The 22941-nt window shown below is 44.5% G+C and overlaps 11 non-coding genes across 11 annotated transcripts; all 11 read right to left on the bottom strand.

Moving 5' to 3' along the window:
* Positions 1 to 2158: 2158 nt before the first annotated feature.
* trnar-ucg (transfer RNA arginine (anticodon UCG)) lies at positions 2159 to 2231 on the bottom strand. The gene has a single exon. It is a non-coding gene; the product is annotated as a tRNA-Arg (tRNA).
* Positions 2232 to 4410: 2179 nt separating this feature from the next.
* trnar-ucg (transfer RNA arginine (anticodon UCG)) lies at positions 4411 to 4483 on the bottom strand. The gene has a single exon. It is a non-coding gene; the product is annotated as a tRNA-Arg (tRNA).
* A 2179-nt stretch (positions 4484 to 6662) lies between these two features.
* Positions 6663 to 6735, bottom strand: trnar-ucg (transfer RNA arginine (anticodon UCG)). The gene has a single exon. It is a non-coding gene; the product is annotated as a tRNA-Arg (tRNA).
* A 2178-nt stretch (positions 6736 to 8913) lies between these two features.
* Positions 8914 to 8986, bottom strand: trnar-ucg (transfer RNA arginine (anticodon UCG)). The gene has a single exon. It is a non-coding gene; the product is annotated as a tRNA-Arg (tRNA).
* A 2079-nt stretch (positions 8987 to 11065) lies between these two features.
* Positions 11066 to 11147, bottom strand: trnas-aga (transfer RNA serine (anticodon AGA)). Its single transcript has one exon. It is a non-coding gene; the product is annotated as a tRNA-Ser (tRNA).
* Positions 11148 to 12535: 1388 nt separating this feature from the next.
* trnar-ucg (transfer RNA arginine (anticodon UCG)) lies at positions 12536 to 12608 on the bottom strand. The gene has a single exon. It is a non-coding gene; the product is annotated as a tRNA-Arg (tRNA).
* A 2177-nt stretch (positions 12609 to 14785) lies between these two features.
* trnar-ucg (transfer RNA arginine (anticodon UCG)) lies at positions 14786 to 14858 on the bottom strand. Its single transcript has one exon. It is a non-coding gene; the product is annotated as a tRNA-Arg (tRNA).
* A 2179-nt stretch (positions 14859 to 17037) lies between these two features.
* trnar-ucg (transfer RNA arginine (anticodon UCG)) lies at positions 17038 to 17110 on the bottom strand. The gene has a single exon. It is a non-coding gene; the product is annotated as a tRNA-Arg (tRNA).
* Positions 17111 to 19186: 2076 nt separating this feature from the next.
* Positions 19187 to 19268, bottom strand: trnas-aga (transfer RNA serine (anticodon AGA)). Its single transcript has one exon. It is a non-coding gene; the product is annotated as a tRNA-Ser (tRNA).
* A 1389-nt stretch (positions 19269 to 20657) lies between these two features.
* On the bottom strand, positions 20658 to 20730 carry trnar-ucg (transfer RNA arginine (anticodon UCG)). The gene has a single exon. It is a non-coding gene; the product is annotated as a tRNA-Arg (tRNA).
* A 2076-nt stretch (positions 20731 to 22806) lies between these two features.
* On the bottom strand, positions 22807 to 22888 carry trnas-aga (transfer RNA serine (anticodon AGA)). The gene has a single exon. It is a non-coding gene; the product is annotated as a tRNA-Ser (tRNA).
* Between the last annotated feature and the right edge of the window lie 53 nt (positions 22889 to 22941).

Here is a 22941-nt window from a genome sequence, read left to right as displayed (position 1 = left end):
GGCAGCATGTCGATATGTAATGTGATTGATTATCACGGAATCAGAATTAAAAAGGTGAGCAAGCAGCGAAGATAATCGCCAACACAGCTTCACTTGGAAGCTTCCAATTTCTGAAGCAGTGCCTTTCACTGGCAAAGGAGAAACATTTGTCCTCAGCTGCCTGCTTCAGGGTCGGCTCCTCCTCTGCTGGAAGTTTCCATCGTTTTATTCACAGTCACGACGCGATTTCATGATTCACTGCAGTGAAAAAGTGTCATGGTGTCGTCCAAGCAAGACCCTGCAGAAACTCAGCGAGAGATCTCGGGTCATTTCGAGCTCAGGGTGTGGAATAAGACGAGATGCGTGACAGCTGTTATTGACGCCGCCACTTCACTGCCAATTAGCGGCTCAAAACGAGCCGTTGTGAGCATCAGCTTGATTTGTACCTTCCTGCAGTGCATTTGCTAAACAACATCAGATAGATCCCATCCGGCGCAGGGATTTTTTCACACTCTATTTTCACACTCTGCAGTATTTCTAATAACTCTTCCTTGTGAACCTCGATCTCTTCTCAGTCTAGACGCAATTGTCTCTATATCTTCCTCGCCAACATTTCATTTTCTGTAGCAAATACTGTCGAACACTGTTTACGTAGTGCTTCCCCTATCTCCTCTGACTCCACACACAACTTCCCACTATTATCCTTGACTGTCCCAAAGCTAACTCTCGTCATTCTTTTATTCCTGACATACCTATGGAAAGCCTTAGGTTAACCAATGGAAAGCCTTAGCTTAACGCTGATCATATCGGCCAACAACTTCTCATGTCTCCTCCTGACTCTTCTCAGCTCTCTTTTTAGGTCTTTCTGACATCGTTGTAACCCTCGAGCGCCAATGTAAAAGAACAAAAGCACAAAGTTCGGAAAAGATATTTACAGCCAAACCTAGTCAAAATTATTTTTTGAAAGGAAAATCGCACTTGGCAATTTGCTAGATCTCTTTGAGAACATGACCAACAGAGCTTATCAAGGGCGCTATTGATCTGAGTGTTCTTGGACGAGAAACAATCAAACGTTGTGACATATTCTGGCGAACGAAATGGTCTTTCCTCATGGTTACAATGAAAGAGATGGTTCCCAATAAAAGACAGGGATTAAGTCGTATCTAGATATATTTCAATGTGATAAGATTCTTTTTCCGTCCCCAATTACCCCAGAGATGGATGGGGTGAGTTAATTTTCTTCACTCTTCAGCTCCTCAGCATGGAGGAACAGACATGAAACCGCTAGAGATGGAGTTGTTGAGTTGGGAACCAGCGACACTGAAGAAACTAAGTAAAAGTGAGGACTGCAGATGCTGGAAACCAGATTTTAGATCAGAGTGATGCTGGAAAAGCACAGTCGGTAAGGCAGCATCCGAGGAGCAGCAAAGTCGACGTTTCTGTTGCCAGGCTTGATGTGTTCCGCAAACTATTTTCGTTTTTGGCTCAGATTTCCAGCAACTGCAGCTGTTTGTTTTATGTTAACCTTCATAATGTTTTGGACAAAACCAATGACCTGTTTGCATCGGAAAATCCGCAGAAGTACTGGTACACCAATATGTTTGCTGAACAAGACAACCGTTCCGTGAGCGGGAATAGGATCCGGGCCACGGTGCTTAGAGTAACGAAACCTCACAAGTAAATAACAAGACAAGGCGATAGGTACTATCGTATTTGGTCGAAATAAAAGCCCCTTTCTGAACATTTTCGTTGCAGATTATTTTCAACTTGTCTTCGAAGATTTACAAAGTGGGAAAAGGCCATTCTGCCCATTGTGCATTGCGGCTAATCAGAGAACCATCTATTCAAGTCGCAGTTTCCAACTTTGGCTCAAAGTCTTGTGTATTCTAATGTTTCCAGGGCAAGTGTCAATGAGGTTATCCTGTGTTCTTAAATGGCACAATAATGGGGCAGAAGTATGACATTTTCACAACGAATTGTAACTCTTTTGAGGAGCTCATGCTCATTTCCACCCACAGAGGGAGACACCCGAGACTGACAGAAGTGTCCGTTGTGGTGAGGTGAAATTTGAAATGGACAATAGAACAAACACAAGTTCTAACTGCAGAAGCGCCATCCCGACAAGGACTTCATTGGGGAGCGTCAACACGGACCACGGTTAAAGTGAGACGTTCCCCCACGAGCCAGGTAGGACTCGAACCTACAATCTTCTGATCCGAAGTCAGACGCGTTATCCATTACGCCACTGGCCCAAATGTAACGTCACACGCTGGCAGCATGTCGATATGTAATGTGATTGATTATCACGGAATCAGAATTAAAAAGGTGAGCAAGCAGCGAAGATAATCGCCAACACAGCTTCACTTGGAAGCTTCCAATTTCTGAAGCAGTGCCTTTCACTGGCAAAGGAGAAACATTTGTCCTCAGCTGCCTGCTTCAGGGTCGGCTCCTCCTCTGCTGGAAGTTTCCATCGTTTTATTCACAGTCACGACGCGATTTCATGATTCACTGCAGTGAAAAAGTGTCATGGTGTCGTCCAAGCAAGACCCTGCAGAAACTCAGCGAGAGATCTCGGGTCATTTCGAGCTCAGGGTGTGGAATAAGACGAGATGCGTGACAGCTGTTATTGACGCCGCCACTTCACTGCCAATTAGCGGCTCAAAACGAGCCGTTGTGAGCATCAGCTTGATTTGTACCTTCCTGCAGTGCATTTGCTAAACAACATCAGATAGATCCCATCCGGCGCAGGGATTTTTTCACACTCTATTTTCACACTCTGCAGTATTTCTAATAACTCTTCCTTGTGAACCTCGATCTCTTCTCAGTCTAGACGCAATTGTCTCTATATCTTCCTCGCCAACATTTTCATTTTCTGTAGCAAATACTGTCGAACACTGTTTACGTAGTGCTTCCCCTATCTCCTCTGACTCCACACACAACTTCCCACTATTATCCTTGACTGTCCCAAAGCTAACTCTCGTCATTCTTTTATTCCTGACATACCTATGGAAAGCCTTAGGTTAACCAATGGAAAGCCTTAGCTTAACGCTGATCATATCGGCCAACAACTTCTCATGTCTCCTCCTGACTCTTCTCAGCTCTCTTTTTAGGTCTTTTCTGACATCGTTGTAACCCTCGAGCGCCAATGTAAAAGAACAAAAGCACAAAGTTCGGAAAAGATATTTACAGCCAAACCTAGTCAAAATTATTTTTTGAAAGGAAAATCGCACTTGGCAATTTGCTAGATCTCTTTGAGAACATGACCAACAGAGCTTATCAAGGGCGCTATTGATCTGAGTGTTCTTGGACGAGAAACAATCAAACGTTGTGACATATTCTGGCGAACGAAATGGTCTTTCCTCATGGTTACAATGAAAGAGATGGTTCCCAATAAAAGACAGGGATTAAGTGGTATCTAGATATATTTCAATGTGATAAGATTCTTTTTCCGTCCCCAATTACCCCAGAGATGGATGGGGTGAGTTAATTTTCTTCACTCTTCAGCTCCTCAGCATGGAGGAACAGACATGAAACCGCTAGAGATGGAGTTGTTGAGTTGGGAACCAGCGACACTGAAGAAACTAAGTAAAAGTGAGGACTGCAGATGCTGGAAACCAGATTTTAGATCAGAGTGATGCTGGAAAAGCACAGTCGGTAAGGCAGCATCCGAGGAGCAGCAAAGTCGACGTTTCTGTTGCCAGGCTTGATGTGTTCCGCAAACTATTTTCGTTTTTGGCTCAGATTTCCAGCAACTGCAGCTGTTTGTTTTATGTTAACCTTCATAATGTTTTGGACAAAACCAATGACCTGTTTGCATCGGAAAATCCGCAGAAGTACTGGTACACCAATATGTTTGCTGAACAAGACAACCGTTCCGTGAGCGGGAATAGGATCCGGGCCACGGTGCTTAGAGTAACGAAACCTCACAAGTAAATAACAAGACAAGGCGATAGGTACTATCGTATTTGGTCGAAATAAAAGCCCCTTTCTGAACATTTTCGTTGCAGATTATTTTCAACTTGTCTTCGAAGATTTACAAAGTGGGAAAAGGCCATTCTGCCCATTGTGCATTGCGGCTAATCAGAGAACCATCTATTCAAGTCGCAGTTTCCAACTTTGGCTCAAAGTCTTGTGTATTCTAATGTTTCCAGGGCAAGTGTCAATGAGGTTATCCTGTGTTCTTAAATGGCACAATAATGGGGCAGAAGTATGACATTTTCACAACGAATTGTAACTCTTTTGAGGAGCTCATGCTCATTTCCACCCACAGAGGGAGACACCCGAGACTGACAGAAGTGTCCGTTGTGGTGAGGTGAAATTTGAAATGGACAATAGAACAAACACAAGTTCTAACTGCAGAAGCGCCATCCCGACAAGGACTTCATTGGGGAGCGTCAACACGGACCACGGTTAAAGTGAGACGTTCCCCCACGAGCCAGGTAGGACTCGAACCTACAATCTTCTGATCCGAAGTCAGACGCGTTATCCATTACGCCACTGGCCCAAATGTAACGTCACACGCTGGCAGCATGTCGATATGTAATGTGATTGATTATCACGGAATCAGAATTAAAAGGTGAGCAAGCAGCGAAGATAATCGCCAACACAGCTTCACTTGGAAGCTTCCAATTTCTGAAGCAGTGCCTTTCACTGGCAAAGGAGAAACATTTGTCCTCAGCTGCCTGCTTCAGGGTCGGCTCCTCCTCTGCTGGAAGTTTCCATCGTTTTATTCACAGTCACGACGCGATTTCATGATTCACTGCAGTGAAAAAGTGTCATGGTGTCGTCCAAGCAAGACCCTGCAGAAACTCAGCGAGAGATCTCGGGTCATTTCGAGCTCAGGGTGTGGAATAAGACGAGATGCGTGACAGCTGTTATTGACGCCGCCACTTCACTGCCAATTAGCGGCTCAAAACGAGCCGTTGTGAGCATCAGCTTGATTTGTACCTTCCTGCAGTGCATTTGCTAAACAACATCAGATAGATCCCATCCGGCGCAGGGATTTTTTCACACTCTATTTTCACACTCTGCAGTATTTCTAATAACTCTTCCTTGTGAACCTCGATCTCTTCTCAGTCTAGACGCAATTGTCTCTATATCTTCCTCGCCAACATTTTCATTTTCTGTAGCAAATACTGTCGAACACTGTTTACGTAGTGCTTCCCCCTATCTCCTCTGACTCCACACACAACTTCCCACTATTATCCTTGACTGTCCCAAAGCTAACTCTCGTCATTCTTTTATTCCTGACATACCTATGGAAAGCCTTAGGTTAACCAATGGAAAGCCTTAGCTTAACGCTGATCATATCCGCCAACAACTTCTCATGTCTCCTCCTGACTCTTCTCAGCTCTCTTTTTAGGTCTTTTCTGACATCGTTGTAACCCTCGAGCGCCAATGTAAAAGAACAAAAGCACAAAGTTCGGAAAAGATATTTACAGCCAAACCTAGTCAAAATTATTTTTTGAAAGGAAAATCGCACTTGGCAATTTGCTAGATCTCTTTGAGAACATGACCAACAGAGCTTATCAAGGGCGCTATTGATCTGAGTGTTCTTGGACGAGAAACAATCAAACGTTGTGACATATTCTGGCGAACGAAATGGTCTTTCCTCATGGTTACAATGAAAGAGATGGTTCCCAATAAAAGACAGGGATTAAGTGGTATCTAGATATATTTCAATGTGATAAGATTCTTTTTCCGTCCCCAATTACCCCAGAGATGGATGGGGTGAGTTAATTTTCTTCACTCTTCAGCTCCTCAGCATGGAGGAACAGACATGAAACCGCTAGAGATGGAGTTGTTGAGTTGGGAACCAGCGACACTGAAGAAACTAAGTAAAAGTGAGGACTGCAGATGCTGGAAACCAGATTTTAGATCAGAGTGATGCTGGAAAAGCACAGTCGGTAAGGCAGCATCCGAGGAGCAGCAAAGTCGACGTTTCTGTTGCCAGGCTTGATGTGTTCCGCAAACTATTTTCGTTTTTGGCTCAGATTTCCAGCAACTGCAGCTGTTTGTTTTATGTTAACCTTCATAATGTTTTGGACAAAACCAATGACCTGTTTGCATCGGAAAATCCGCAGAAGTACTGGTACACCAATATGTTTGCTGAACAAGACAACCGTTCCGTGAGCGGGAATAGGATCCGGGCCACGGTGCTTAGAGTAACGAAACCTCACAAGTAAATAACAAGACAAGGCGATAGGTACTATCGTATTTGGTCGAAATAAAAGCCCCTTTCTGAACATTTTCGTTGCAGATTATTTTCAACTTGTCTTCGAAGATTTACAAAGTGGGAAAAGGCCATTCTGCCCATTGTGCATTGCGGCTAATCAGAGAACCATCTATTCAAGTCGCAGTTTCCAACTTTGGCTCAAAGTCTTGTGTATTCTAATGTTTCCAGGGCAAGTGTCAATGAGGTTATCCTGTGTTCTTAAATGGCACAATAATGGGGCAGAAGTATGACATTTTCACAACGAATTGTAACTCTTTTGAGGAGCTCATGCTCATTTCCACCCACAGAGGGAGACACCCGAGACTGACAGAAGTGTCCGTTGTGGTGAGGTGAAATTTGAAATGGACAATAGAACAAACACAAGTTCTAACTGCAGAAGCGCCATCCCGACAAGGACTTCATTGGGGAGCGTCAACACGGACCACGGTTAAAGTGAGACGTTCCCCCACGAGCCAGGTAGGACTCGAACCTACAATCTTCTGATCCGAAGTCAGACGCGTTATCCATTACGCCACTGGCCCAAATGTAACGTCACACGCTGGCAGCATGTCGATATGTAATGTGATTGATTATCACGGAATCAGAATTAAAAAGGTGAGCAAGCAGCGAAGATAATCGCCAACACAGCTTCACTTGGAAGCTTCCAATTTCTGAAGCAGTGCCTTTCACTGGCAAAGGAGAAACATTTGTCCTCAGCTGCCTGCTTCAGGGTCGGCTCCTCCTCTGCTGGAAGTTTCCATCGTTTTATTCACAGTCACGACGCGATTTCATGATTCACTGCAGTGAAAAAGTGTCATGGTGTCGTCCAAGCAAGACCCTGCAGAAACTCAGCGAGAGATCTCGGGTCATTTCGAGCTCAGGGTGTGGAATAAGACGAGATGCGTGACAGCTGTTATTGACGCCGCCACTTCACTGCCAATTAGCGGCTCAAAACGAGCCGTTGTGAGCATCAGCTTGATTTGTACCTTCCTGCAGTGCATTTGCTAAACAACATCAGATAGATCCCATCCGGCGCAGGGATTTTTTCACACTCTATTTTCACACTCTGCAGTATTTCTAATAACTCTTCCTTGTGAACCTCGATCTCTTCTCAGTCTAGACGCAATTGTCTCTATATCTTCCTCGCCAACATTTTCATTTTCTGTAGCAAATACTGTCGAACACTGTTTACGTAGTGCTTCCCCTATCTCCTCTGACTCCACACACAACTTCCCACTATTATCCTTGACTGTCCCAAAGCTAACTCTCGTCATTCTTTTATTCCTGACATACCTATGGAAAGCCTTAGGTTAACCAATGGAAAGCCTTAGCTTAACGCTGATCATATCCGCCAACAACTTCTCATGTCTCCTCCTGACTCTTCTCAGCTCTCTTTTTAGGTCTTTTCTGACATCGTTGTAACCCTCGAGCGCCAATGTAAAAGAACAAAAGCACAAAGTTCGGAAAAGATATTTACAGCCAAACTTAGTCAAAATTATTTTTTGAAAGGAAAATCGCACTTGGCAATTTGCTAGATCTCTTTGAGAACATGACCAACAGAGCTTATCAAGGGCGCTATTGATCTGAGTGTTCTTGGACGAGAAACAATCAAACGTTGTGACATATTCTGGCGAACGAAATGGTCTTTCCTCATGGTTACAATGAAAGAGATGGTTCCCAATAAAAGACAGGGATTAAGTGGTATCTAGATATATTTCAATGTGATAAGATTCTTTTTCCGTCCCCAATTACCCCAGAGATGGATGGGGTGAGTTAATTTTCTTCACTCTTCAGCTCCTCAGCATGGAGGAACAGACATGAAACCGCTAGAGATGGAGTTGTTGAGTTGGGAACCAGCGACACTGAAGAAACTAAGTAAAAGTGAGGACTGCAGATGCTGGAAACCAGATTTTAGATCAGAGTGATGCTGGAAAAGCACAGTCGGTAAGGCAGAATCCGAGGAGCAGCAAAGTCGACGTTTCTGTTGCCAGGCTTGATGTGTTCCGCAAACTATTTTCGTTTTTGGCTCAGATTTCCAGCAACTGCAGCTGTTTGTTTTATGTTAACCTTCATAATGTTTTGGACAAAACCAATGACCTGTTTGCATCGGAAAATCCGCAGAAGTACTGGTACACCAATATGTTTGCTGAACAAGACAACCGTTCCGTGAGCGGGAATAGGATCCGGGCCACGGTGCTTAGAGTAACGAAACCTCACAAGTAAATAACAAGACAAGGCGATAGGTACTATCGTATTTGGTCGAAATAAAAGCCCCTTTCTGAACATTTTCGTTGCAGATTATTTTCAACTTGTCTTCGAAGATTTACAAAGTGGGAAAAGGCCATTCTGCCCATTGTGCATTGCGGCTAATCAGAGAACCATCTATTCAAGTCGCAGTTTCCAACTTTGGCTCAAAGTCTTGTGTATTCTAATGTTTCCAGGGCAAGTGTCAATGAGGTTATCCTGTGTTCTTAATGGCACAATAATGGGGCAGAAGTATGACATTTTCACAACGAATTGTAACTCTTTTGAGGAGCTCATGCTCATTTCCACCCACAGAGGGAGACACCCGAGACTGACAGAAGTGTCCGTTGTGGTGAGGTGAAATTTGAAATGGACAATAGAACAAACACAAGTTCTAACTGCAGAAGCGCCATCCCGACAAGGACTTCATTGGGGAGCGTCAACACGGACCACGGTTAAAGTGAGACGTTCCCCCACGAGCCAGGTAGGACTCGAACCTACAATCTTCTGATCCGAAGTCAGACGCGTTATCCATTACGCCACTGGCCCAAATGTAACGTCACACGCTGGCAGCATGTCGATATGTAATGTGATTGATTATCACGGAATCAGAATTAAAAGGTGAGCAAGCAGCGAAGATAATCGCCAACACAGCTTCACTTGGAAGCTTCCAATTTCTGAAGCAGTGCCTTTCACTGGCAAAGGAGAAACATTTGTCCTCAGCTGCCTGCTTCAGGGTCGGCTCCTCCTCTGCTGGAAGTTTCCATCGTTTTTATTCACAGTCACGACGCGATTTCATGATTCACTGCAGTGAAAAAGTGTCATGGTGTCGTCCAAGCAAGACCCTGCAGAAACTCAGCGAGAGATCTCGGGTCATTTCGAGCTCAGGGTGTGGAATAAGACGAGATGCGTGACAGCTGTTATTGACGCCGCCACTTCACTGCCAATTAGCGGCTCAAAACGAGCCGTTGTGAGCATCAGCTTGATTTGTACCTTCCTGCAGTGCATTTGCTAAACAACATCAGATAGATCCCATCCGGCGCAGGGATTTTTTCACACTCTATTTTCACACTCTGCAGTATTTCTAATAACTCTTCCTTGTGAACCTCGATCTCTTCTCAGTCTAGACGCAATTGTCTCTATATCTTCCTCGCCAACATTTTCATTTTCTGTAGCAAATACTGTCGAACACTGTTTACGTAGTGCTTCCCCTATCTCCTCTGACTCCACACACAACTTCCCACTATTATCCTTGACTGTCCCAAAGCTAACTCTCGTCATTCTTTTATTCCTGACATACCTATGGAAAGCCTTAGGTTAACCAATGGAAAGCCTTAGCTTAACGCTGATCATATCCGCCAACAACTTCTCATGTCTCCTCCTGACTCTTCTCAGCTCTCTTTTTAGGTCTTTTCTGACATCGTTGTAACCCTCGAGCGCTCCAACTGAGTTTTCACGTTTTGTCCTAACAGAAGACTTCTTGTTCTTCTTGACCAGGGATTCCTCTTCCTTAGTAAACCACGGCTCACGCGTTCTATATCTTCCTCACTGTCTGACAGGTACATACTTATCTAGGACACACAGGAGCTTTCCTTGAATAAGCTCCACATTTTTAATGTGCTCAGCCCCTGCTGTTTCCTACACCATTCTACGCTTCCTAAATCCTACCTCATTGCATCGTAATAAGCTCCTCATTGCAAAGTGCTCACCTACTTCCCAATCTAAAACCTGGCCAGGCTCGTTACCCACTATTAAATCTAAAGTGGCTTCGTCCCTTGAAGGCCTGTCTACATACTGTGTCAGGAAGCCCTCCTGCCCACACTGGACAAAATGTGACCCATCTATAGTAGTCGTACTGCAGTGATCCCAGTCAATATTTGGATATTGTCTTGAGTGTTCCAGAGTTTTTCATTGTCCCAGAATCCAGATGAAGTTTGTATTCCTCACGTACGGGAGCGAGAATTCTTTCAATGTCTCAGATGAGTTCCTGTCCCGAGAACATCAGAGTCAATGTCCCGTCCTCTACTCGGTCCGAGATTTCACACTTCTTCATTCTCCTCTGATTCCATTTCCCAAAGAGTTTCTCAAGATTTCCAAAGCTGGATCCTAGATTATATGGTTTGCTTCCTAAACATATTTCCAACTGCCAATTGACAATATTTTCACAGTATCTCTTCACAACTCTCTGTCTTGCACCATGTCCAGGCATGAGAAGTCCCGTTTGGTGGAGAGATCCCGAGGCTGGTGAGTTTCACTTTGGAAACAAAGGCGGTTAAGTGGCAATTTCCTGCGATTGTTTGTAATGATGGGAGAGGGAGCGGTGGGGAACGAGCACTTTGACGTGCAGGAAGAAGTGTTGCCACTGATCAGAGTCAGTGAACAGAGGACTGGGATTAAAGGAATCAAAGGAAAAAAGCAGCAATTCCGCTCAGGACGTTCAATAACAACTGCTGAAACCCGACGTGACGAGCAGGGTATCTGAAAAGAGAAACAGGGATAACGTTTTAGATGTGGAACATTTCTGATGAAGAACTCGAGTTTCCCAAGTCTCATCAAATGACCGGCCTGGTTTCAAAGCAGGTTTCCTGAACTTGACCGAAAATTGCTCCAATAGGAAGGCATTCGGAACGTAGTCAGCAGGATTCGAACCTGCGTGGGGAAACCCCAATGGATTTCTAATCCATCGCCTTAACCACTCGGCCATGTCTACAGACGAGTCCCGTCACCTCACTGAAAGCTGTCGCTGACGTGATGGGCTCAAGGCTTCCATCTCCTTTCATACCTTTGCTGTCATTTGGAAGCTGCTGGACACCAATGTAAAAGAACAAAAGCACAAAGTTCGGAAAAGATATTTACAGCCAAACTTAGTCAAAATTATTTTTGAAAGGAAAATCGCACTTGGCAATTTGCTAGATCTCTTTGAGAACATGACCAACAGAGCTTATCAAGGGCGCTATTGATCTGAGTGTTCTTGGACGAGAAACAATCAAACGTTGTGACATATTCTGGCGAACGAAATGGTCTTTCCTCATGGTTACAATGAAAGAGATGGTTCCCAATAAAAGACAGGGATTAAGTCGTATCTAGATATATTTCAATGTGATAAGATTCTTTTTCCGTCCCCAATTACCCCAGAGATGGATGGGGTGAGTTAATTTTCTTCACTCTTCAGCTCCTCAGCATGGAGGAACAGACATGAAACCGCTAGAGATGGAGTTGTTGAGTTGGGAACCAGCGACACTGAAGAAACTAAGTAAAAGTGAGGACTGCAGATGCTGGAAACCAGATTTTAGATCAGAGTGATGCTGGAAAAGCACAGTCGGTAAGGCAGCATCCGAGGAGCAGCAAAGTCGACGTTTCTGTTGCCAGGCTTGATGTGTTCCGCAAACTATTTTCGTTTTTGGCTCAGATTTCCAGCAACTGCAGCTGTTTGTTTTATGTTAACCTTCATAATGTTTTGGACAAAACCAATGACCTGTTTGCATCGGAAAATCCGCAGAAGTACTGGTACACCAATATGTTTGCTGAACAAGACAACCGTTCCGTGAGCGGGAATAGGATCCGGGCCACGGTGCTTAGAGTAACGAAACCTCACAAGTAAATAACAAGACAAGGCGATAGGTACTATCGTATTTGGTCGAAATAAAAGCCCCTTTCTGAACATTTTCGTTGCAGATTATTTTCAACTTGTCTTCGAAGATTTACAAAGTGGGAAAAGGCCATTCTGCCCATTGTGCATTGCGGCTAATCAGAGAACCATCTATTCAAGTCGCAGTTTCCAACTTTGGCTCAAAGTCTTGTGTATTCTAATGTTTCCAGGGCAAGTGTCAATGAGGTTATCCTGTGTTCTTAAATGGCACAATAATGGGACAGAAGTATGACATTTTCACAACGAATTGTAACTCTTTTGAGGAGCTCATGCTCATTTCCACCCACAGAGGGAGACACCCGAGACTGACAGAAGTGTCCGTTGTGGTGAGGTGAAATTTGAAATGGACAATAGAACAAACACAAGTTCTAACTGCAGAAGCGCCATCCCGACAGGACTTCATTGGGGAGCGTCAACACGGACCACGGTTAAAGTGAGACGTTCCCCCACGAGCCAGGTAGGACTCGAACCTACAATCTTCTGATCCGAAGTCAGACGCGTTATCCATTACGCCACTGGCCCAAATGTAACGTCACACGCTGGCAGCATGTCGATATGTAATGTGATTGATTATCACGGAATCAGAATTAAAAGGTGAGCAAGCAGCGAAGATAATCGCCAACACAGCTTCACTTGGAAGCTTCCAATTTCTGAAGCAGTGCCTTTCACTGGCAAAGGAGAAACATTTGTCCTCAGCTGCCTGCTTCAGGGTCGGCTCCTCCTCTGCTGGAAGTTTCCATCGTTTTATTCACAGTCACGACGCGATTTCATGATTCACTGCAGTGAAAAAGTGTCATGGTGTCGTCCAAGCAAGACCCTGCAGAAACTCAGCGAGAGATCTCGGGTCATTTCGAGCTCAGGGTGTGGAATAAGACGAGATGCGTGACAGCTGTTATTGACGCCGCCACTTCACTGCCAATTAGCGGCTCAAAACGAGCCGTTGTGAGCATCAGCTTGATTTGTACCTTCCTGCAGTGCATTTGCTAAACAACATCAGATAGATCCCATCCGGCGCAGGGATTTTTTCACACTCTATTTTCACACTCTGCAGTATTTCTAATAACTCTTCCTTGTGAACCTCGATCTCTTCTCAGTCTAGACGCAATTGTCTCTATATCTTCCTCGCCAACATTTTCATTTTCTGTAGCAAATACTGTCGAACACTGTTTACGTAGTGCTTCCCCTATCTCCTCTGACTCCACACACAACTTCCCACTATTATCCTTGACTGTCCCAAAGCTAACTCTCGTCATTCTTTTATTCCTGACATACCTATGGAAAGCCTTAGGTTAACCAATGGAAAGCCTTAGCTTAACGCTGATCATATCCGCCAACAACTTCTCATGTCTCCTCCTGACTCTTCTCAGCTCTCTTTTTAGGTCTTTTCTGACATCGTTGTAACCCTCGAGCGCCAATGTAAAAGAACAAAAGCACAAAGTTCGGAAAAGATATTTACAGCCAAACCTAGTCAAAATTATTTTTTGAAAGGAAAATCGCACTTGGCAATTTGCTAGATCTCTTTGAGAACATGACCAACAGAGCTTATCAAGGGCGCTATTGATCTGAGTGTTCTTGGACGAGAAACAATCAAACGTTGTGACATATTCTGGCGAACGAAATGGTCTTTCCTCATGGTTACAATGAAAGAGATGGTTCCCAATAAAAGACAGGGATTAAGTCGTATCTAGATATATTTCAATGTGATAAGATTCTTTTTCCGTCCCCAATTACCCCAGAGATGGATGGGGTGAGTTAATTTTCTTCACTCTTCAGCTCCTCAGCATGGAGGAACAGACATGAAACCGCTAGAGATGGAGTTGTTGAGTTGGGAACCAGCGACACTGAAGAAACTAAGTAAAAGTGAGGACTGCAGATGCTGGAAACCAGATTTTAGATCAGAGTGATGCTGGAAAAGCACAGTCGGTAAGGCAGCATCCGAGGAGCAGCAAAGTCGACGTTTCTGTTGCCAGGCTTGATGTGTTCCGCAAACTATTTTCGTTTTTGGCTCAGATTTCCAGCAACTGCAGCTGTTTGTTTTATGTTAACCTTCATAATGTTTTGGACAAAACCAATGACCTGTTTGCATCGGAAAATCCGCAGAAGTACTGGTACACCAATATGTTTGCTGAACAAGACAACCGTTCCGTGAGCGGGAATAGGATCCGGGCCACGGTGCTTAGAGTAACGAAACCTCACAAGTAAATAACAAGACAAGGCGATAGGTACTATCGTATTTGGTCGAAATAAAAGCCCCTTTCTGAACATTTTCGTTGCAGATTATTTTCAACTTGTCTTCGAAGATTTACAAAGTGGGAAAAGGCCATTCTGCCCATTGTGCATTGCGGCTAATCAGAGAACCATCTATTCAAGTCGCAGTTTCCAACTTTGGCTCAAAGTCTTGTGTATTCTAATGTTTCCAGGGCAAGTGTCAATGAGGTTATCCTGTGTTCTTAAATGGCACAATAATGGGACAGAAGTATGACATTTTCACAACGAATTGTAACTCTTTAGAGGAGCTCATGCTCATTTCCACCCACAGAGGGAGACACCCGAGACTGACAGAAGTGTCCGTTGTGGTGAGGTGAAATTTGAAATGGACAATAGAACAAACACAAGTTCTAACTGCAGAAGCGCCATCCCGACAGGACTTCATTGGGGAGCGTCAACACGGACCACGGTTAAAGTGAGACGTTCCCCCACGAGCCAGGTAGGACTCGAACCTACAATCTTCTGATCCGAAGTCAGACGCGTTATCCATTACGCCACTGGCCCAAATGTAACGTCACACGCTGGCAGCATGTCGATATGTAATGTGATTGATTATCACGGAATCAGAATTAAAAGGTGAGCAAGCAGCGAAGATAATCGCCAACACAGCTTCACTTGGAAGCTTCCAATTTCTGAAGCAGTGCCTTTCACTGGCAAAGGAGAAACATTTGTCCTCAGCTGCCTGCTTCAGGGTCGGCTCCTCCTCTGCTGGAAGTTTCCATCGTTTTATTCACAGTCACGACGCGATTTCATGATTCACTGCAGTGAAAAAGTGTCATGGTGTCGTCCAAGCAAGACCCTGCAGAAACTCAGCGAGAGATCTCGGGTCATTTCGAGCTCAGGGTGTGGAATAAGACGAGATGCGTGACAGCTGTTATTGACGCCGCCACTTCACTGCCAATTAGCGGCTCAAAACGAGCCGTTGTGAGCATCAGCTTGATTTGTACCTTCCTGCAGTGCATTTGCTAAACAACATCAGATAGATCCCATCCGGCGCAGGGATTTTTTCACACTCTATTTTCACACTCTGCAGTATTTCTAATAACTCTTCCTTGTGAACCTCGATCTCTTCTCAGTCTAGACGCAATTGTCTCTATATCTTCCTCGCCAACATTTTCATTTTCTGTAGCAAATACTGTCGAACACTGTTTACGTAGTGCTTCCCCTATCTCCTCTGACTCCACACACAACTTCCCACTATTATCCTTGACTGTCCCAAAGCTAACTCTCGTCATTCTTTTATTCCTGACATACCTATGGAAAGCCTTAGGTTAACCAATGGAAAGCCTTAGCTTAACGCTGATCATATCCGCCAACAACTTCTCATGTCTCCTCCTGACTCTTCTCAGCTCTCTTTTTAGGTCTTTTCTGACATCGTTGTAACCCTCGAGCGCCAATGTAAAAGAACAAAAGCACAAAGTTCGGAAAAGATATTTACAGCCAAACCTAGTCAAAATTATTTTTTGAAAGGAAAATCGCACTTGGCAATTTGCTAGATCTCTTTGAGAACATGACCAACAGAGCTTATCAAGGGCGCTATTGATCTGAGTGTTCTTGGACGAGAAACAATCAAACGTTGTGACATATTCTGGCGAACGAAATGGTCTTTCCTCATGGTTACAATGAAAGAGATGGTTCCCAATAAAAGACAGGGATTAAGTGGTATCTAGATATATTTCAATGTGATAAGATTCTTTTTCCGTCCCCAATTACCCCAGAGATGGATGGGGTGAGTTAATTTTCTTCACTCTTCAGCTCCTCAGCATGGAGGAACAGACATGAAACCGCTAGAGATGGAGTTGTTGAGTTGGGAACCAGCGACACTGAAGAAACTAAGTAAAAGTGAGGACTGCAGATGCTGGAAACCAGATTTTAGATCAGAGTGATGCTGGAAAAGCACAGTCGGTAAGGCAGCATCCGAGGAGCAGCAAAGTCGACGTTTCTGTTGCCAGGCTTGATGTGTTCCGCAAACTATTTTCGTTTTAGGCTCAGATTTCCAGCAACTGCAGCTGTTTGTTTTATGTTAACCTTCATAATGTTTTGGACAAAACCAATGACCTGTTTGCATCGGAAAATCCGCAGAAGTACTGGTACACCAATATGTTTGCTGAACAAGACAACCGTTCCGTGAGCGGGAATAGGATCCGGGCCACGGTGCTTAGAGTAACGAAACCTCACAAGTAAATAACAAGACAAGGCGATAGGTACTATCGTATTTGGTCGAAATAAAAGCCCCTTTCTGAACATTTTCGTTGCAGATTATTTTCAACTTGTCTTCGAAGATTTACAAAGTGGGAAAAAGGCCATTCTGCCCATTGTGCATTGCGGCTAATCAGAGAACCATCTATTCAAGTCGCAGTTTCCAACTTTGGCTCAAAGTCTTGTGTATTCTAATGTTTCCAGGGCAAGTGTCAATGAGGTTATCCTGTGTTCTTAAATGGCACAATAATGGGGCAGAAGTATGACATTTTCACAACGAATTGTAACTCTTTTGAGGAGCTCATGCTCATTTCCACCCACAGAGGGAGACACCCGAGACTGACAGAAGTGTCCGTTGTGGTGAGGTGAAATTTGAAATGGACAATAGAACAAACACAAGTTCTAACGGCAGAAGCGCCATCCCGACAAGGACTTCATTGGGGAGCGTCAACACGGACCACGGTTAAAGTGAGACGTTCCCCCACGAGCCAGGTAGGACTCGAACCTACAATCTTCTGATCCGAAGTCAGACGCGTTATCCATTACGCCACTGGCCCAAATGTAACGTCACACGCTGGCAGCATGTCGATATGTAATGTGATTGATTATCACGGAATCAGAATTAAAAAGGTGAGCAAGCAGCGAAGATAATCGCCAACACAGCTTCACTTGGAAGCTTCCAATTTCTGAAGCAGTGCCTTTCACTGGCAAAGGAGAAACATTGTCCTCAGCTGCCTGCTTCAGGGTCGGCTCCTCTCTGCTGGAAGTTTCCATCGTTTTATTCACAGTCACGACGCGATTTCATGATTCACTGCAGTGAAAAAGTGTCATGGTGTCGTCCAAGCAAGACCCTGCAGAAACTCAGCGAGAGATCTCGGGTCATTTCGAGCTCAGGGTGTGGAATAAGACGAGATGCGTGACAGCTGTTATTGACGCCGCCACTTCACTGCCAATTAGCGGCTCAAAACGAGCCGTTGTGAGCATCAGCTTGATTTGTACCTTCCTGCAGTGCATTTGCTAAACAACATCAGATAGATCCCATCCGGCGCAGGGATTTTTTCACACTCTATTTTCACACTCTGCAGTATTTCTAATAACTCTTCCTTGTGAACCTCGATCTCTTCTCAGTCTAGACGCAATTGTCTCTATATCTTCCTCGCCAACATTTTCATTTTCTGTAGCAAATACTGTCGAACACTGTTTACGTAGTGCTTCCCCTATCTCCTCTGACTCCACACACAACTTCCCACTATTATCCTTGACTGTCCCAAAGCTAACTCTCGTCATTCTTTTATTCCTGACATACCTATGGAAAGCCTTAGGTTAACCAATGGAAAGCCTTAGCTTAACGCTGATCATATCCGCCAACAACTTCTCATGTCTCCTCCTGACTCTTCTCAGCTCTCTTTTTAGGTCTTTTCTGACATCGTTGTAACCCTCGAGCGCTCCAACTGAGTTTTCACGTTTTGTCCTAACAGAAGACTTCTTGTTCTTCTTGACCAGGGATTTCTCTTCCTTAGTAAACCACGGCTCACGCGTTCTATATCTTCCTCACTGTCTGACAGGTACATACTTATCTAGGACACACAGGAGCTTTTCCTTGAATAAGCTCCACATTTTTAATGTGCTCAGCCCCTGCTGTTTCCTACACCATTCTACGCTTCCTAAATCCTACCTCATTGCATCGTAATAAGCTCCTCATTGCAAAGTGCTCACCTACTTCCAAATCTAAAACCTGGCCAGGCTCGTTACCCACTATTAAATCTAAAGTGGCTTCGTCCCTTGAAGGCCTGTCTACATACTGTGTCAGGAAGCCCTCCTGCCCACACTGGACAAAATGTGACCCATCTATAGTAGTCGTACTGCAGTGATCCCAGTCAATATTTGGATATTGTCTTGAGTGTTCCAGAGTTTTTCATTGTCCAGAATCCAGATGAAGTTTGTATTCCTCACGTACGGGAGCGAGAATTCTTTCAATGTCTCAGATGAGTTCCTGTCCCGAGAACATCAGAGTCAATGTCCCGTCCTCTACTCGGTCCGAGATTTCACACTTCTTCATTCTCCTCTGATTCCATTTCCCAAAGAGTTTCTCAAGATTTCCAAAGCTGGATCCTAGATTATATGGTTTGCTTCCTAAACATATTTCCAACTGCCAATTGACAATATTTTCACAGTATCTCTTCACAACTCTCTGGCTTGCACCATGTCCAGGCATGAGAAGTCCCGTTTGGTGGAGAGATTCCCGAGGCTGGTGAGTTTCACTTGGAACAAAGGCGGTTAAGTGGCAATTTCCTGCGATTGTTTGTAATGATGGGAGAGGGAGCGGTGGGGAACGAGCACTTTGACGTGCAGGAAGAAGTGTTGCCACTGATCAGAGTCAGTGAACAGAGGACTGGGATTAAAGGAATCAAAGGAAAAGCAGCAATTCCGCTCAGGACGTTCAATAACAACTGCTGAAACCCGACGTGACGAGCAGGGTATCTGGAAAGAGAAACAGGGATAACGTTTTAGATGTGGAACATTTCTGATGAAGAACTCGAGTTTCCCAAGTCTCATCAAATGACCGGCCTGGTTTTCAAAGCAGGTTTCCTGAACTTTGACCGAAAATTGCTCCAATAGGAAGGCATTCAGAACGTAGTCAGCAGGATTCGAACCTGCGTGGGGAAACCCCAATGGATTTCTAATCCATCGCCTTAACCACTCGGCCATGACTACAGACGAGTCCTGTCACCTCACTGAAAGCTGTCGCTGACGTGATGGGCTCAAGGCTTCCATCTCCTTTCATACCTTTGCTGTCATTTGGAAGCTGCTGGACACCAATGTAAAAGAACAAAAGCACAAAGTTCGGAAAAGATATTTACAGCCAAACCTAGTCAAAATTATTTTTTGAAAGGAAAATCGCACTTGGCAATTTGCTAGATCTCTTTGAGAACATGACCAACAGAGCTTATCAAGGGCGCTATTGATCTGAGTGTTCTTGGACGAGAAACAATCAAACGTTGTGACATATTCTGGCGAACGAAATGGTCTTTCCTCATGGTTACAATGAAAGAGATGGTTCCCAATAAAAGACAGGGATTAAGTCGTATCTAGATATATTTCAATGTGATAAGATTCTTTTTCCGTCCCCAATTACCCCAGAGATGGATGGGGTGAGTTAATTTTCTTCACTCTTCAGCTCCTCAGCATGGAGGAACAGACATGAAACCGCTAGAGATGGAGTTGTTGAGTTGGGAACCAGCGACACTGAAGAAACTAAGTAAAAGTGAGGACTGCAGATGCTGGAAACCAGATTTTAGATCAGAGTGATGCTGGAAAAGCACAGTCGGTAAGGCAGCATCCGAGGAGCAGCAAAGTCGACGTTTCTGTTGCCAGGCTTGATGTGTTCCGCAAACTATTTTCGTTTTTGGCTCAGATTTCCAGCAACTGCAGCTGTTTGTTTTATGTTAACCTTCATAATGTTTTGGACAAAACCAATGACCTGTTTGCATCGGAAAATCCGCAGAAGTACTGGTACACCAATATGTTTGCTGAACAAGACAACCGTTCCGTGAGCGGGAATAGGATCCGGGCCACGGTGCTTAGAGTAACGAAACCTCACAAGTAAATAACAAGACAAGGCGATAGGTACTATCGTATTTGGTCGAAATAAAAGCCCCTTTCTGAACATTTTCGTTGCAGATTATTTTCAACTTGTCTTCGAAGATTTACAAAGTGGGAAAAGGCCATTCTGCCCATTGTGCATTGCGGCTAATCAGAGAACCATCTATTCAAGTCGCAGTTTCCAACTTTGGCTCAAAGTCTTGTGTATTCTAATGTTTCCAGGGCAAGTGTCAATGAGGTTATCCTGTGTTCTTAAATGGCACAATAATGGGCAGAAGTATGACATTTTCACAACGAATTGTAACTCTTTTGAGGAGCTCATGCTCATTTCCACCCACAGAGGGAGACACCCGAGACTGACAGAAGTGTCCGTTGTGGTGAGGTGAAATTTGAAATGGACAATAGAACAAACTCAAGTTCTAACGGCAGAAGCGCCATCCCGACAAGGACTTCATTGGGGAGCGTCAACACGGACCACGGTCGAAGTGAGACGTTCCCCCACGAGCCAGGTAGGACTCGAACCTACAATCTTCTGATCCGAAGTCAGACGCGTTATCCATTACGCCACTGGCCCAAATGTAACGTCACACGCTGGCAGCATGTCGATATGTAATGTGATTGATTATCACGGAATCAGAATTAAAAAGGTGAGCAAGCAGCGAAGAGAATCGCCAACACAGCTTCACTTGGAAGCTTCCAATTTCTGAAGCAGTGCCTTTCACTGGCAAAGGAGAAACATCTGTCCTCAGCTGCCTGCTTCAGGGTCGGCTCCTCCTCTGCTGGAAGTTTCCATCGTTTTATTCACAGTCACGACGCGATTTCATGATTCACTGCAGTGAAAAAGTGTCATGGTGTCGTCCAAGCAAGACCCTGCAGAAACTCAGCGAGAGATCTCGGGTCATTTCGAGCTCAGGGTGTGGAATAAGACGAGATGCGTGACAGCTGTTATTGACGCCGCCACTTCACTGCCAATTAGCGGCTCAAAACGAGCCGTTGTGAGCATCAGCTTGATTTGTACCTTCCTGCAGTGCATTTGCTAAACAACATCAGATAGATCCCATCCGGCGCAGGGATTTTTTCACACTCTATTTTCACACTCTGCAGTATTTCTAATAACTCTTCCTTGTGAACCTCGATCTCTTCTCAGTCTAGACGCAATTGTCTCTATATCTTCCTCGCCAACATTTTCATTTTCTGTAGCAAATACTGTCGAACACTGTTTACGTAGTGCTTCCCCTATCTCCTCTGACTCCACACACAACTTCCCACTATTATCCTTGACTGTCCCAAAGCTAACTCTCGTCATTCTTTTATTCCTGACATACCTATGGAAAGCCTTAGGTTAACCAATGGAAAGCCTTAGCTTAACGCTGATCATATCCGCCAACAACTTCTCATGTCTCCTCCTGACTCTTCTCAGCTCTCTTTTTAGGTCTTTTCTGACATCGTTGTAACCCTCGAGCGCTCCAACTGAGTTTTCACGTTTTGTCCTAACAGAAGACTTCTTGTTCTTCTTGACCAGGGATTTCTCTTCCTTAGTAAACCACGGCTCACGCGTTCTATATCTTCCTCACTGTCTGACAGGTACATACTTATCTAGGACACACAGGAGCTTTTCCTTGAATAAGCTCACATTTTTAATGTGCTCAGCCCCTGCTGTTTCCTACACCATTCTACGCTTCCTAAATCCTACCTCATTGCATCGTAATAAGCTCCTCATTGCAAAGTGCTCACCTACTTCCAAATCTAAAACCTGGCCAGGCTCGTTACCCACTATTAAATCTAAAGTGGCTTCGTCCCTTGAAGGCCTGTCTACATACTGTGTCAGGAAGCCCTCCTGCCACACTGGACAAAATGTGACCCATCTATAGTAGTCGTACTGCAGTGATCCCAGTCAATATTTGGATATTGTCTTGAGTGTTCCAGAGTTTTTCATTGTCCCAGAATCCAGATGAAGTTTGTATTCCTCACGTACGGGAGCGAGAATTCTTTCAATGTCTCAGATGAGTTCCTGTCCCGAGAACATCAGAGTCAATGTCCCGTCCTCTACTCGGTCCGAGATTTCACACTTCTTCATTCTCCTCTGATTCCATTTCCCAAAGAGTTTCTCAAGATTTCCAAAGCTGGATCCTAGATTATATGGTTTGCTTCCTAAACATATTTCCAACTGCCAATTGACAATATTTCACAGTATCTCTTCACAACTCTCTGGCTTGCACCATGTCCAGGCATGAGAAGTCCCGTTTGGTGGAGAGATTCCCGAGGCTGGTGAGTTTCACTTTGGAACAAAGGCGGTTAAGTGGCAATTTCCTGCGATTGTTTGTAATGATGGAGAGGGAGCGGTGGGGAACGAGCACTTTGACGTGCAGGAAGAAGTGTTGCCACTGATCAGAGTCAGTGAACAGAGGACTGGGATTAAAGGAATCAAAGGAAAAGCAGCAATTCCGCTCAGGACGTTCAATAACAACTGCTGAAACCCGACGTGACGAGCAGGGTATCTGGAAAGAGAAACAGGGATAACGTTTTAGATGTGGAACATTTCTGATGAAGAACTCGAGTTTTCCAAGTCTCATCAATGACCGGCCTGGTTTTCAAAGCAGGTTTCCTGAACTTTGACCGAAAATTGCTCCAATAGGAAGGCATTCAGAAACGTAGTCAGCAGGATTCGAACCTGCGTGGGGAAACCCCAATGGATTTCTAATCCATCGCCTTAACCACTCGGCCATGACTACAGACGAGTCCTGTCACCTCACTGAAAGCTGTCGCTGACGTGATGGGCTCAAGG

This window comes from Hemiscyllium ocellatum, unplaced genomic scaffold, assembly GCF_020745735.1.
Source record: "Hemiscyllium ocellatum isolate sHemOce1 unplaced genomic scaffold, sHemOce1.pat.X.cur. scaffold_3587_pat_ctg1, whole genome shotgun sequence".
Taxonomy (NCBI): domain Eukaryota; kingdom Metazoa; phylum Chordata; class Chondrichthyes; order Orectolobiformes; family Hemiscylliidae; genus Hemiscyllium; species Hemiscyllium ocellatum.
Note: the sequence above shows the minus strand (reverse complement) of the source record. Positions and strands in the feature narration are given on the sequence as shown.